The 15,835-nt window shown below is 41.1% G+C and overlaps 1 protein-coding gene across 1 annotated transcript in view; it reads right to left on the reverse strand.

The window, feature by feature from the left end:
* Positions 1-9,792: 9,792 nt before the first annotated feature.
* The window catches only part of RRM2B (ribonucleotide reductase regulatory TP53 inducible subunit M2B), a 64,026-nt gene continuing 57,983 nt past the window's right edge, over positions 9,793-15,835 (reverse strand). The window contains exons 9-10 of the transcript XR_003138125.3: positions 13,042-13,255; positions 9,793-9,940 (exon numbers count right to left, since the gene is read on the reverse strand). The gene's annotated coding sequence lies outside the window, so the exon portion shown is untranslated. The remainder of the gene's footprint in view (positions 9,941-13,041; positions 13,256-15,835) is intronic.

Consider the following 15,835-nt stretch of genomic DNA (forward strand, 5'->3'; position numbering starts at 1 on the left):
AGAGAGTATTGTTTCCAGTTCTTTCTTTTATGGTGAATTCTTCCTTCTACTCATTTTGTTCACTGCAGAGTGGCTGTATGAGTGGGCTGAGTCAAAAATATCAACCACGGGTAGCCTGGATGGCTCAGCAGTTTAGCGCCACCTTCAGCCCAGGGCCTGATCCTGGAGACCCGGGATCGAGTCCCATGTCAGACTCCCTGCAGGGAGCCTGCTTCTCCCTCTGCCTGTGTCTCTGCCTCTCTCTCTCTGCATCTCTCATGAATAAGTAAATAAAAATCTTAAAAAAAAAAATCAACCACGACCTAAGTAAAACACCCTAGATGATTTCAAAGAGGTCAGAGACCAGAAAATTAAAGAAAAAGAAGAACAGAACAAAATAAAACAAGAGGAGGACCACTAAGGTGAAAAACAAATTTTAAAACAAAGTAGTAAAAATAAAAGGCCAAAAACCAAAAACAAAGAAGAAAAAAGAAAAAGAGAAAAAAAAAAAAAGCAAAGAAAAGAGAAAAAAAGAGGGGGATGGTGATAGTGAAGAAGTGGTAGTGGAAAGAGTATGTGGTCTCCCTGAGGGGTCCTAGAGGGTGATCCTCTTGGTTCTGAGTGTATTTTGCTCTTTATGTTAGAAGATGCTCAGTCCTAAATTTATATGAACCAGTAATAGTTATAGAAAGTCCCAACATTGACCACCAAAACATAAACAAGATAAAAGAGGGGGGAAGAATGGGAAGGAAGAGAGAATATAATCTCACAGAATGAACCAACATGGTGTTCCACTTGGTATTGGTCATGTGTTAGAAGATACTAACTTCCACCATTGTAAAACAAAATGAGTCAGAAAAACAAAAACAAAAACCCATATCTCATGTATCTACCAAAATTAAATTGAATACGTTGAAGGGAATCCAGAAGTGAAAAATATATCTAAGACATGTAATTGTAGAAATATGAAAATTGTAGAAATATGTCAAGAAAGAAAAAAACTTAAAAATGAAGAGCTGGTAAAATATTGTAGTGAAGGTGGGAAAAGAGAAAAAATATTGGAAGGTTTTAGTCTGATATAAAAACAAGTCATAATGGAAAAAGAGAAAAAAAAAGGACCCTCTAATTCCATATACTATTTTCTCTCAGTCCTGGAGCTTTCCAGTGCTGCTGGGTCAAGAACTTGCTCTTCCTGGTCCTTCCAGCTGGTCTTCTGGGGGAGGGGTCTGTTGCCCTGACTCTCAAGTGTGTGCACCTGGGGAGCTGTCCCACCTCCTGCCGGGTGCTGGGCTCAGTGGGACCTGTTTACCCCGTGAGGCCCCTGTCCCCTGGAGGCCCCGCTCCATCCCAGGCATAGGGTGACACCAGGAGGAATAGCACCACTGGCAGCGGCCAGCTCCCCAGCCCTGGAGTCAGCTCCCCCAGTAACTACTGCAGCTCCCAGTCCACACTGGCCTGGATGCTCTGGGGGCGGGGGGCGCTCATGTGCACAGCTCGGGGGCGCCCGGCGGCAGGAGCGTCCTCGCTGTCCTGTGTCCTCCTGGACTCCGCCTGTCCCAGGGGAGCGCAGGATCGCTGGCTTTGTCCACTTGGGTGCCCTAGGATCTGGGGCCCCTGCGCTTCTGGACCTGTGCTCCCAGGGACCTCCTCTCCCAAAGGGAACGGAGAATAGCCACCTCCATCTGTAGCCAGCCCGCCTGACCCACTGGCTTCTCCCAAATGCCCCAGAGGGCTGCGCTCCAGCCCTTTCCTGAGATCCGCCGGCAGTTTGTGGTGCGCTTTCCCACCAGGCGCCCCTCCTCTTATAGTGACTCCAGGAAACTGGGGGTTTCACTGCCCCTTCTGAGATTCTGCCCGAGTTCCATGCTAAGCACTTTTCCATCAGGGAAAACTCCAACGTGGATTTTTAAAGTTCCCACTTTTCCAGGGCTGGGCTTTCCTGTCCTGGAGGCTTTCACCACTCTGAGTTAGCTGGCTCCTTGCTGTGTCCCTCTCCCACTTTATTCTGTTTTATATATGTATTTTTTGCCTTCTTACCTTGTTACAAGCGAAAACTTTTCTCTCTGTAGCATTCCAGCTACTGTCTCTTTAAATCTCAGGTTGAATTCATAGGTGTTCAGGATGTTTTGAAAATTATCTAGGTAAGTTTGTGGGGCCAGGTGAGTTGAGGATCCCTACTCTTCCACCATCTTGCTCCTCCCTCTGTCCATTGGCTTTTAAAGCTTCCCTTAAGAAAGAGCATACATCAATTCCAATCACTTTCATTGATCAAAGTAAGTCACAAGCATGGGTTCAGGCAGCGAGTCAGCACTGGATTTGGATTTAATTAGGTTTGAAATATGCCAGAAGAGTATACTGGAGAGAAAGTTAAGGAAAGAGTATTTAAAACGATGGACCTTGGTGTCTAAACTGGATGAGAAGAAAGTGAGGTCATAGGTGTTTGATAGTGGTGGGATCAATGAGTTAGAAACCCCTATAAGACTGAAAGTGAATGATCTCTGGGGGAATGTTATGCTTATTGGGAAAGGCATACATAAACAGGCTGGGGATGTGTGTGTGCACACAATTCAATCCACAATGACTATTAATTTTTTTGTTTATTTAAATATACATGTATTTTTAATTTTTTCCCAACTCAGTTGTAAGCTCCATGAGAGCAGAGATGGGTCTCTCTTCCTAAGCATTATATCCACAATGGTTAGAACAAAGCCCAGCACACAGTAGCTGGTCAGCAAAAAACTGATAATGAATGAATGAATGAGTGGATGGATAAGTAGTAAGTTTCTTCTACTTCCACAGGACTTCTGAGAAAAGCTGGTAATGACCCAGTAACCTGGCATAATAGATCCACTCCATCTATTGGAGTAAAGATAAAGATCATACCATGTATGATGTCCTAATTGTAAAGTTTCTTCCCTCACTGTACACCTGCACCTTTCTTCCATTGAGAAGTGGAGTTTTATTTCTCCTTCCTTTGAATCTAAGCATGCCCTAGGACTTCTCTGACCAATAGCGTGCAGTAGAAATACATTCTGGAATCTCTTGGCCCAGGCCTTAGGAAGACTACAAGCTTCTATCTCCTTCCTCTTGGAACTCAGTAACCATGATGTAGAAACAAGCCACATGGAGAGGCTACATGGAGGAGGATTCAAGTCCTTTCTATGGCAGCTCTAGCCCAGCTACCCTCTGGTGGCCAGCACCAAATACCAGTCATATGAATGAACCATTTTGGACATTCCAGCACTGACTATCCTCTGCAGCCCCAGATAAAGTCATATAGAACAAAACAACCTCTCAGCTGAAATAATCGACCAACAAAATTGTGAAAAATAATACAATAGTGGTTGTCTTAAGCCACTAAGCTTAAGGGTGATTTGTGACACATTAATACATAACTAAAATAGAAATTAGCACTCAGTCAGAATGCTGCAGTATGAAAAACATAAAATACAGAGGACTGGCTTTGGGAGCAAATGGTAAGGGGAAGCCTGAAGATTCTCAAGAAGGCTATTGATGAAGGCTGGCAGAGCAGTGAGGAGATCGCTATTGGATGCTGGAACAAAGGGGATACCACTTATATATCAGGAGAAATTTTATTGAGAAGTTGCCTGTGTTAACATCACGTATTAATAGAAAGAGTGCCTCACGAACCTGTAGATCTGGCAAAGGAGATTGCCAGGCAAAATGCTGAAAGTGCCAGTTGGCTTCTTTTAGCTTCCTATGCTATGATAAAATGCAAGAAGAAAGGAATGAACTAAATAAAGAACTATTTGAACAGAACTTGGAGGAAATACAGAGGCTACAGGGAATGTATGTTCTCAAAGGTAACAAATGTTCTCAAAGTAAGAAATGGCCTTAAAGCAAAGATCAAATCTAGGGTGTTATCAATAAAACATAGCTTCAGTGTGAAATTCAGATCAAAGGTGCAAGATCTTTTGCAAAGACAGAAAGGTTTAAGTTGGTGCCTAAGAGACCCTTAGGCCAGACAAAAATACTTCTCAATATCTTAAAGGTTATAATTTGTAGACCCCCAGCAACAGAGCTTCTGAGAATATTAAGGCTGTTATAGCAACTTTGATGCTGGTGTATACCTAGTAAACCCACAAAGATAAATAATAATGTTAACAATCCAATGTAAATTTGGCTCCTGGGAAACATATTGTTGACAATGATGTAAAATTGTTTCAAGCTTTCTAGAAAGCAGTCTGGCAATAGGTAACAAAATGTTCCTGTCTTTTTTTCCAAATAGTTTATCTTTAGGAATATTGACCTAAGGAAATGGCTCTAAAGAGATAATTTTTAAAAATCTATTGGTCTAAACAAGCCTTCATAGTCACATAATTTATAATAGAAAGAAACTGGAAACAATCCAAATATCCAAAAATACATGTGCAAACTGTGGTTCATTTACATGACAGACTGCTTTATAATCATTAAAAAGACAAGTTTATGGATTGTGTTGACTCAGGGTTATATGGGCTTAGAATATTATTAGTAAAAGAATAAAGTATGAAATGGTAAGTACATGCTATTTCAATTCCATAAAAATAAGTGCCATCTACATATTTTTAATAAAATAAAGAAAATGTGTATGCTATAATTTAATATTTAGTATGCTTTAAAATTGAAGTACTTGATATCCTAGTTTGAAAAAAATGAAATGGATACTCTGGGGAATTACCAGAAAAAAGTCAAGGAAATTAGAACAGATATATTTATGTGCACGGGGTGTGTTTATTAAGAAGTGTTGACAAGGGGATCCCTGGGTGGCGCAGCGGTTTGGCGCCCGCCTTTGGCCCAGGGCGCGATCCTGGAGACCCGGGATCGAATCCCACATCGGGCTCCCGGTGCATGGAGCCTGCTTCTCCCTCTGCCTGAGTCTCTGCCTCTCTCTCTCTCTCTCTGTGACTATCATAAATAAATAAAAATTAAAAAAAAAAAAAAAAAAGAAGTGTTGACAAGGACTTAGAATGTACTCATCCCTGAGTGAGGCATAGCAAGTAGAACAAAGGAAGGTAAGATATGGTCCACAAGCTCAATAAACATTCAAAAAACAATAAAGACACAATAGATTACAGTTTAGGTGAATTTTTTTTATTCAGTCTGTGAAAAAGACTAAAGGGTTTTTTCAAAACTCTAGGTTTACAAAAACTTGCTAGAATTTTGTGAGACATTTTGCAAATGGAATTAGGCTTTAGATATTTTTGTTAAATTGTTGATTTCTTAACTATTCTGTTTTTAAAATGCTCTTTTAAAACACTTGAACATTATGGAGAAGAATAAAAAAGCAAGTAAAAAAAATGTCACCTAAAATCAATCCCATTCCTGAGAAATAATCATTGTTAACACTTCATAAACAGCATTTTAGCCAGGTTCACTTAATCAGTGTTCAACCAGGAGAGCAGAACCAGTAGAAGATATATTTTCATAGACCTACTGCAAGGAATTGGTTTACCTAATTGTAAACAAGTCCAAAATCCATAGCACAGGCCACCAGGAAGGACAGAATGGAATTCCAGGGCACAGGCTGAGGCTGTACACAGGCAGAACTACTTCTTCAGGGGAACCTCAGCTCTGCTCTTTGACGCTTATCAAATGAATCAGATCCACCCATACTATCCAGGAAAATCTCCCTTACTTCAAGCCAATTGATCATGGGTTTTAATTATATCTTAAAATGCTTTCACAGCAACACTTAGATAGTACTTGATTGAATAATGAAGAGTTTGGCCTTGTCAAGTTGACATGTTAAAAGGACCATCACAGTCCCTTATCACTAACCCTTATCAATATGGCACCCATACACATTTCCTTAAATCACATTCAGTCTCCAAATAAAGGCAATAATAAAGCCATAAAGCTTAACGCAAAAAACTATCCTGTGTACAGCTGAAATCTCACTAACCCTTTCCCCAGAAGGAGAAGTTCTAAGATGTTTACTCTTCTCCTTCGTTATCCTGTAACTTAAATGCTATCATATGAAGTTAACAATTACAAATGCATCTTATGTTAGATGATAAAGGAATAAGAGTGGAAAGGAAACAACTATTTGCTTAATATATATTTATTTAAAAATAAGGAATAAATACTCATAACAATTAGACTTCATTTCTGCAACTGGTCATCTGGTCATAGTATTTATAACGACATTCTCTGCTTCCCATTCCACATCCTCTTTGCCCTCAGCAAGCACCTCAGGGGGGCATGCTTCTTTACCTGGTGGGGTGACCCAAGACTTCATTCCTAAAGGGCCTGGAACATTAGCTATCTAGCCTGAATTGGGTTGTTGTATTTCCTTTGACATTAATCACAAAACATAGTAATACTAAGAGACATCCTTGAGGCATCACCTGTATTGCAGATATACTCCTTACCTCCATTGTGTAATGGTGCTCAGTTTCCCCGTGGTAATCAGTATCAGTGACCCCAGCCAGTATAGTAACTTTCTTTGCCTGCTGATACAGAGACATGAAAACTGCAATGTGAAGAGGCGACAGTCTCAACTTCCAGGTCAATGGAATCATTGTTGTATCTGTTAGTGGAAGTTATTTCTCACTTTGGAACTTAGATCTCTAGACTGGCAGAACCTAAGGGCCCAGAGATGTAAAGCAAAAATTGTACTGCTGTATCACTAGCCACTCCCATTCCTACCCTTTAATCACAGGCTCATGAATCCTGGCTTCGGGAGAAATAGTCCCATATATTGGACACTGATACAGAGCATAAGATATATAGCAAACGGATTTATGTCACCTTAAAGAGAGTGTTCTGAAGCCTCTCCTTAGTATCAAAATGGAATGTTTTGGAGCTTCAGAGACTTTTCTCTCCAGAGAAACTGAGAAATGATTCTCTGTAGACACTTTCCCCTCCTCTCTCCTACTGTCTTCCTCTTCTCTTTCTTCAGGCAGCTACCACCACATCTATCCTGGGCAAGGCCGCCTGGAAGCCATTCTTTACAGAGAGTCTGTCTAAATACTCCATTGTCCATTTTCAATCGAAGGTTCCACGCTCACGACTTTGTTTTTGATTCATTTTCTCTTTTGTGGTACAAAAATGTGGGACAAGAGCATCTCCTTTCCTCTGACCTTTTAAACAATATTTTAGTTCTAATAGGTCAGCTAAATGTAGGCAAAATTAACTGGTTTTGCATCAGGAGAAACTACAATACAACATCTTAAGAAGTAGTATTTGGGGGATCCCTGGGTGGCGCAGCGGTTTGGCGCCTGCCTTTGGCCTGGGGCGCGATCCTGGAGACCCGGGATCGAATCCCACGTCAGGCTCCCGATGCATGGAGCCTGCTTCTCCCTCAGCCTATGTCTCTGCCTCTCTCTCTCTCTCTCTCTCTCTGACTATCATAAAAAAAAAAAAAGTAGTATTTGGTAAAGAGAAAGGAAATGAGAGACAACTGGTGTGGCCCCACTGTGGGAGGGGGTGAAAAGGGATCAAACTTCTAAGCTTCAGAGGCCCTATTTCCTAGTATCCATGTCCCACTCATCATCACTTTAAATATCTATTTTTTTGTGTTTCCAAATCCCTGTAATCAGCTTTTGTCAGTAGAAATTGTATTATGAATTCCCATTTAATTCCTTAGTTCTTCAACCTGATGAGTTCATAGGACCTAAAAGATCAACCTTAATAAAATCTGAAGAGGTGAGATTGGGGATAAAGAGGAAGTAAGAGACCATGGGGCAGTTCTCCCAGGGGACAGAGATACAGAAAGCCTTAGCACCATTAAAGGCCTGAGACAGCACTGAGAAGCCAATACTCTAAATAAAGTTAGCGAGAAGAATTCTTTATTGGGCCTCAATTGGTCCCATAGAATTAACAAGCTGTCATGTTGTTGGGGGTGGGGGAGCATTCCTGCGACTGGACTGGTTTGTATCAGAATAACTTGGTGCAGAGCTTTTAAACTTTGCCCGTACACACACACACACACACACACACACACACACACACACACACCAGTGATTCTAGAATGGGTCCTGGTATAGAAGGAGGGCAGGACAGGTTTGAAAACCTCCCTAGGTTATTCTGCTATATATGACTATCCATGACCCAGCCATTTCCCTGGCTTAACATGAAAAGCCAGAGGAAACACTTCTTTCTTCCTCACCCACAAATACTGCTTCCTTTGATGTGCTACTTACCCCTAGCAAGCATAATTCAAATTGGCTTAAGACTAGGGAATGTAGTGACTCACTTTAGTGTGGTTTCAGGTACAAATTGATCCAGAACAGGATTCCCACTCCTTACATTTCTCCATTTCATTAGCCTTAGTTCCGACATCTGACCCCATGTGGTCACGGATGACTGCAGAAGTTCCAGCAACTACATCCTCTCTCCTTCATGTCCAGCAAAAGAATAGAGTTAAGGGTCTCCCAGGATTCCTAGTGACTGTACTTTTGCACATCATTGGCTCATTCCTGAATGAATCACTGTGGCCAAGAGAATGTGAAATGAGATGAGATCTTTTCTTAGAAAAGAAAAACACTTGGTCTATATAACTGGATATCTCCTTTCTTGGAATTCAACTCTTACTGACTCAGCAAAGTTCTGAAAGATTATTAAAATGGGATCCCTGGGTGGCGCAGCAGTTTGGCGCCTGCCTTTGGCCCAGGGCGCGATCCTGGAGACCCGGGATCGAATCCCACGTCGGACTCCCGGTGCATGGAGCCTGCTTCTCTCTCTGCCTGTGTCTCTGCCTCACTCTCTCTCTGTGACTATCATAAAAAAAAAAAAATTAAAATGGTACATTTTCTTCAATTAAGCATTTTTAAAACCTCATTCATTTCAAATGTTCCCTCTAAGATTTCTACCTGTTAAAATTGTATGAGCCATCTTTCATTTGGGGACATCTAGTGACAAGAGCAATGAGCAATAGATTAAGAGACAGAAGACCTAGGTTCTACCTACTTCTCAGCCATCACTAATGCTGGGATACAGGGTAAATGGCTTTGTTCCTTAAATAAGAAAGGGCTTTTAAAACTTTGCTATGACATGGAAATCAATGGAATTTTGCTCCTGTTAAGTAACCAAACTTTTGAAGTTTAGAAAAAAGAGCTTCCACTCTCAGGAAAATAAAGATGCTTACCAACAGATATCTATTGAGCATCCACTAAGTGCCAGGCACAGTGCTGGGCTCTACAAATAGAAAGATACAAAAGGCTCAGCTCTTACCCTGGGTGAGCAACCATGTTAGTAAGAGGGAGACATGCAGGTAAATAAACAATTACAGTACAATGTGCTTTATGCTGTAACTGAGATATGTATGGACTACTATCTGAATTGAAAGGCTGAGCATGAGTGTTGTTGGTTGAGGATTCAGTTTTTTATATGAGCAAGGTAGCAAGGAAAGGGAGTCAGGGTCAGATGAGCAGTTGAGGCAGAGGGAAAAACACATGCACATGCATAGTATATATGATCCATATTCTGTTTGCTTCTCCAGAGCCACTGTGCACTCTGTCCACTCTGCTCTGTACCCTGGGGCTGGCCTCTGTGGAATGCATCTCTGGAAGTCCCTTGACTCTGGCTTCTAACTGGTTTCAGCCAATGAGATATGCCAGGTGGAGAATAGAGGGAAGTGAGAGACAACGTTCAGATATATGTCCCCCCAGCTGCCTCCTTGAGAAGGAGAAGGGTCACAGCTCCAGTTCCGCAGGCTGATCTATCTCACTCAAGATCCTGGGGATAACTTCCTCACTTGCCTTTTTAGGTCTAGAGGTGGTAATGGCCTTCCACTGTAGTTTCCCTTAACCCTGTCCACACCTTTGTAAATATTCTAGTAAACTCTTCAATTACCTCTTTTGTGTATATCATTTGTTTCCTGCCAAGATCTTGAAGGATACATTTGTGGATTATGTAGAAATTGCAGGGATGGAACAGAGAGTATATATCTGCATGAGGCAAGAATGATGAAGACAGAAAGTTGACAGGAACCAGGTCCTTGGGGGCCTTGGATTCTCTGTGAGGAGTGAGTCAAGATTTTATCATGAAGGTAATAGGAAGCCATTTTTTAATCATTAAATTACATTTAAAAAGTCATTTGTAATTATTATGGATAAAATATGCACTATATACAATTCAAAAGCAGCTACTTGCATGCTACCAGGCCTTAGTAGAAATGGAGCCTGGAACACCAGTGACCATGCAGCTGCCCACCCTGGGATAGGTTCTGTCAAAAGTGAGCAAAACATCATAGGGTGGAAGGGGTATATCCAGGATCAGGCACAAGCAGGGTGAGAGGATATAAATAAGCAACAGATGCAGAGGGTCCAGAATCCCTCTACTTTAACTCATATTTATAGCTACATAAGGGGGTAAGGAAGGCTTGTTATCAGCTGAAAGAGGAAGGAAATAGGTTGATCTTGGTTCAAGGATGAGTTTGCCTTGTGCTGTGGACTGCATTGTGCCCCACAAAAATTCATACTTTAATGCTCTAACCTCCAATATGATGGTATTTTAAAATGAGGCCTTTGGGAGGTTATTAGATTTAGATGAGATTGTTAATCAGGCACCCCTTGATGTGTTTTAGTGCCCTTATAAGAGGAGACATCAGAGAGCTTCCTTCCGCCCCTCTCTACCATGTGAGGACCCAGCAAGAAGGTGACTATCTCCAGTCCAGAAAGAGAGCCTTCACCAGAACCTAATCATGCTGCCACCCCGGTCTGAGAATTCCAGCCTCCAAAACTGTGAAAAATAAACTCTGTTGTTCAGAGTTAAAACTGTAAAAAATAAGCTCTGTTGTGATATTTTGTTTGACAGAGCTAGAAGACCCAAAGCTTGGTGGGAGCCTGTTGCTAATTTATAATGTCAGTTAGTAATGACTCTGAAAGATAGGGAAATCCTCCATTATGCAGCATTCCAAACAGTGTATCTAGTTACCCACTGTCTGTGGAAAAAAGAAGTGAACTGATGTAAGAATATATACTGGGCAGCCCGGGTGGCTCAGCGGTTCAGCGCGGTCTTCAGCCCAGGTCCTGATCCTGGGGACCCAGGATCGAGTCCCACATCGGGCTCCTTGCATGGAACCTGCTTCTCCCTCTGCCTGTGTTTCTGCCTCTGTGTGTGTGTGTGTGTGTGTGTGTGTCTCATAAATAAATAAATAAAATCTTTTTAAAAAAAGAATATATACAAACTCAAGGGGAGTGGCAATAGTTTGGCTGGTTGGTCATGGAACTGGAAAAAGAAAGATTGGAATACCAGGGTCAACAAGATCCAAGAGAGAGACATTTGGACTTATGATAGTTGGCAAAAATATCAATGTATTACATGTTAACACCTGACAGAGATCATCCACAATAGTAGAGGTAGTAAACAATGAAGTAGACAGGATGACTGGCCAGTTGTCATAAGCCAGCCTCTAATATCACCCATCCTTCTCATGGATGATAGACATGGTGGGAGGGATGAGGGTTATGTCCAACAGCATGGACTTCCACTCATCAAAGCTTATCTAGCTACTGCCACTGCTAAATGTCTAACATGCCAACAACAGAGCTAAGCCCCCTGGCATGACACCATCTCTTGCAGAGGTCAACTATTTTCATCTTGCAAGAGGCAGCAAATTATCTTGACTGAAATCAATACATATTTTGGACATAAGTTTGCCTTTCCTTCCTGCAAGGCCTTGGCCCAAAAATCACCAACCAAAGGTTTTCAGAATGTTTGATCCACCTATGTGGAATTCCATATAACATTGTCTTAGAATGAGAGACTCTCTTTCCAGGAAAGAAATGGAGTAATGGGAACATGACCATGGCATCCACTGGTCCTATTAGATTACACAACACTAGAAGCCATCAGTCTAATAACAACAGAACAGTCTCTTAAAGACAAAACTGAGGTGCCAATTCAGAGATGATAAACTGAAATGAATGACCATTGTGTGGAGCTATGTCCCCATTGGTAGATTACATGGCTTCAAGAGACCAAGGGATGACATAGCAGCAGCCCCACTTACCCTCAATCCCCAAAACACAAGACCAACCAGAATCCTGTGAAAGCTGCTCCAGGGTGAGACAAAGTTACTATAAGTAGTAAGTCAATATGAATGGCACAAGGGTGGGCTGCAGTGGATCCTGTGGTACTTTACCCAGATCTCCTCTTAAGAGATGCACATATTCCCCCATCTGCTCATACCAGCTGCTGACAATTTACAGCTGTGTCCCTCACTGAACGTTGTCCTCAGCCACAGGGCTACACCTTGCCCAGAGCTATGACTCTTTCCAGAGGGCAGCATACAGCCATGACTGGTTGATGCAGAATTATGAAGACCAGATCCCTTTGGGATGAGCTGAAGTCTCAGTCACAGCCATGTTGCTGGTTAGTTTCTCACTGTGACCAATCCTTACATCTTCATGTCCTTACATGTGTATGTCCCAAGAGCACCTCTCTTGCCTTCTGCATATAACTCTCTGTCTCAGAATCTGTTTCCAAGGGAACCCAATATAAGGTCTAAAACTTCCATTCATTCTAACAAGGTAAACATAATGGAAAAGAAAACAAGGAATTACTTTAATTTTAGGTTATCACTAGGTGCAATTAGACTCCTGTTTTGAAATTAGGAAACTTTGTTTTTTTAAAGAGAAATGTTGTGCATAGTGACTGAAATTCTTACAGCCACCTATGGTTTTTAATGTTTTTGTTTGTTTGTTTGCTTTTGGCATGTAAGCACCGATGAATGTTGTTCAAGCCACTCAATCTATGGTATCTTGTAATGGCTGCCTAGGCAAACTAATACAGACAGCCCAGAAACTAGTGTGAAGCACTATCAGGAATATCCCAGCATGGAAAAGAAGTCTTGGTTCAACCCAGCAGAGAGAAAAGAAGGTTGAGGATTTTGTAATCCACATGGGTTTTATTGTATTAAATTAAAAATCTACTGTTTATCACTACTAGAAAGTTATTTTGTGACTGCTTATTCCCTAGTGGGTTTTACAGTGACAAATGAGAATGATAAAAGTACCAGTCATGTTACACTAGGTTATACTGTGGCAAGAAGTGTCTCTAAACAGCTCAGTGGCCTATAGCTGCAAAGATTTGTCTCTCCCTTATTCTACTTACCAAGTTAGGGTCAGCTTCTGCTCTGATCCAGTTAATTTCACTTTGGGGCTCAAATTAATGGAGAAGTCTTCTTGTAGCATTGTGGGCCACACATGCTGACAAACAGCTTCTACTCAGAAGTGGCCCACATTATTAGATTGACCAAAGGAAGTCACATGGCTACTTCTGAGTACAACAAGGCAGTGATGTATAATCTTCCCAATTGACAGAGACACTATAGAGAAGAGCACCAAAATTACAGGTAAGCAGTAATATAGTCTACCATAGTGAGGTGGTTTATTTTCCTCTTGAAAGAGTGGTTCATATACTCAGAAATGCAATCAAAGTGGTCCTATAATTATAGTCATTTCTATATTCCTGGTATTTAAAGATTAACAACATAAGGCATTTAATACAAAGATGTCATATGTTGTGAACATATTATAGACATCCTATGATCCTTCTCATTAGAGATCTTTATTTTATTGTTTTAGCATATAATAAGTATATTGCCATTTCTAACCATCAGAAAATTAGAATCTCAAAATCTGTAATGTAAGAGGACAAGTTAGATAGATATACATCTAATTCATAAATATACAAAGAGAGAGAAAAAGAGAAAGGAGGGAAAGAAGGAGGTAAGTAGGAGAGAGAGAGAGAGCGCGCCTCACTAGAAATTCAGCACCATGCCTCATACTAGAAGGTCCTAATATGACTTGGGAGTTCTAAAAGGAACCACCATGGACAGTTCCTATGGTGGGTGCCTGCTGTGGAGAAAGTGACCATACTTCTCACTGTTAAGAGATGTGGAGTTCTGGAATAAACAGCCAGGCTTATCACCTTTCCAAGTAAGAGGACCACTTGAGTAATGGCAAGTCACCCACAGTATCTAACAATACAAATATACTTGGGATAAAAAGAAGGTATGTTCAAGTCATAAGCATTTTGGTAGGATTATAGACATCTCTTATCTTCAAGTGTCAGAGAAAAATGTCTGAAAGGTGATCCTGATAAGGAAGAAGAAAATAAAAAGGTCTTTGTCTGTAATCTTGTTTTGGCTGTGTCTCTGGAGTTAATATATGAGATTCAGCCCTTTGGGTTAATCCAAAATTAAACCAACTTTGTGGAGTTGCATATCCTGGTTTAGCAAAGTTAGAGGTCTTTGAGGTCAAGCATGCCTGAATCTGAATCCTATCTCTGCCTCCCACCAGCCATGTGACCTTGAGCAACCTAACCTCTCTGAGCTGTGGATTCTTCGTCTGTAAAATGGAGATAATAATATGACTTATTCATATGGTCATGATGAAGATTAAATGAGATACAGTGATATTCCTGGCACATGGCAAACCTTTACTCAGGTGTAGCTATCATCATTAGTCATCATAATCATCAGCTTCATCAGCTTCTTCTTCATCATGGAAAGCCAATCTATACAATTAGGGAGGTACAATGGTACCTTAATCATGAAACATTCCACGGGTTGGGGAGGTAATGTTTGTTCTCACAAATATGTTCATGGTGTAATTACATGTTCTAGATTTCTGATTTCAAAAACACTGCCATCTATCTTATTAATTAACTGATTAATGATTTAATGCTTTGTTTTAAAGTGTTGTTAAAATCTGGCTATTAGGGATCCCTGAGTGGCGCAGCGGTTTGGCGCCTGCCTTTGGCCCAGGGCGCGATCCTGGAGACCCGGGATCGAATCCCACGTCGGGCTCCTGGTGCATGGAGCCTGCTTCTCCCTCTGCCTATGTCTCTGCCTCTCTCTCTCTCTCTCTCTGTGACTATCATAAATAAATAAAAAAAATTTTTTTAAAAATCTGGCTATTACAGGCAGCCTGGGTGGCTCAGTGGTTTAGCACCTGCCTTCAGCCCAGGGTGTGATCTTGGAGACCCAGAATCGAGTCCCACATCGGGCTCCCTGCGTGGAGCTTGCTTCTCTCTCTGCCTCTCTCTCTGTCTCTCATGAATAAATAAAATCTTAAAAAATTCTGGGTATTACATCCTAATTGTTTTCCCATTAAATTTAGCATCAACCGGAATCCCTGGGTGGCGCAGTGGTTTGGTGCCTGCCTTTGGCCCAGGGCGCGATCCTGGAGACCCGGGATCGAATCCCACGTTGGGCTCCCGGTGCATGGAGCCTGCTTCTCCCTCTGCCTGTGTCTCTGCCTCTCTCTCTCTCTCTCTCTCTCTGTGACTATCATAAATAAATAAAAATTAAAAAAAAAATTTAGCATCAACCACACCACCACAAAAAGGAGTGCCTTCATATTTGAACTATTTCCATTCTCATTGAGAGGTATCTGAAGTTTGCAATTTCATGAACTGAAATGATATCTTTGTCTTCTTTCAGAAAGAGAAAACATCTGCTCTCTAATAATAATGTCATGGAAAATTATTACAGAAATCAGTGATTTTGTACTTCCTCCTTGGGTAAATTTGCAAACTTCATAACTTTTTAGGCTTATTTCAGGGAAAAAAACAAATTTAAATCTATCAAACAATGTTGCTTTATAAACCTAATTGCTACCATGTTAATTTCTTTGCATATTCAGATTGTTACTGGGTGAAGCACAATTTGTGGGATGGCATTTCTGGGGAAGGTACAATGGAGAAAATTAATTATAGAGCTCCAGAGATCATTTACCCAAGCAAAAAGAAGATATACATCAATAAGTAACTAACTAGGATATATAGAGGTCAAAAAATTCCCCTTCCTAAAATAGAAATTAAATTTTTAGGCACTTTGATAGCCATGGACTGTATAATTAAAATATAGTCCATAAATGGGCAGGCATGTTAGACTTCAAAA

This window comes from Canis lupus, chromosome 13, assembly GCF_003254725.2.
Source record: "Canis lupus dingo isolate Sandy chromosome 13, ASM325472v2, whole genome shotgun sequence".
Classification (NCBI taxonomy): Eukaryota; Metazoa; Chordata; class Mammalia; order Carnivora; family Canidae; genus Canis; species Canis lupus.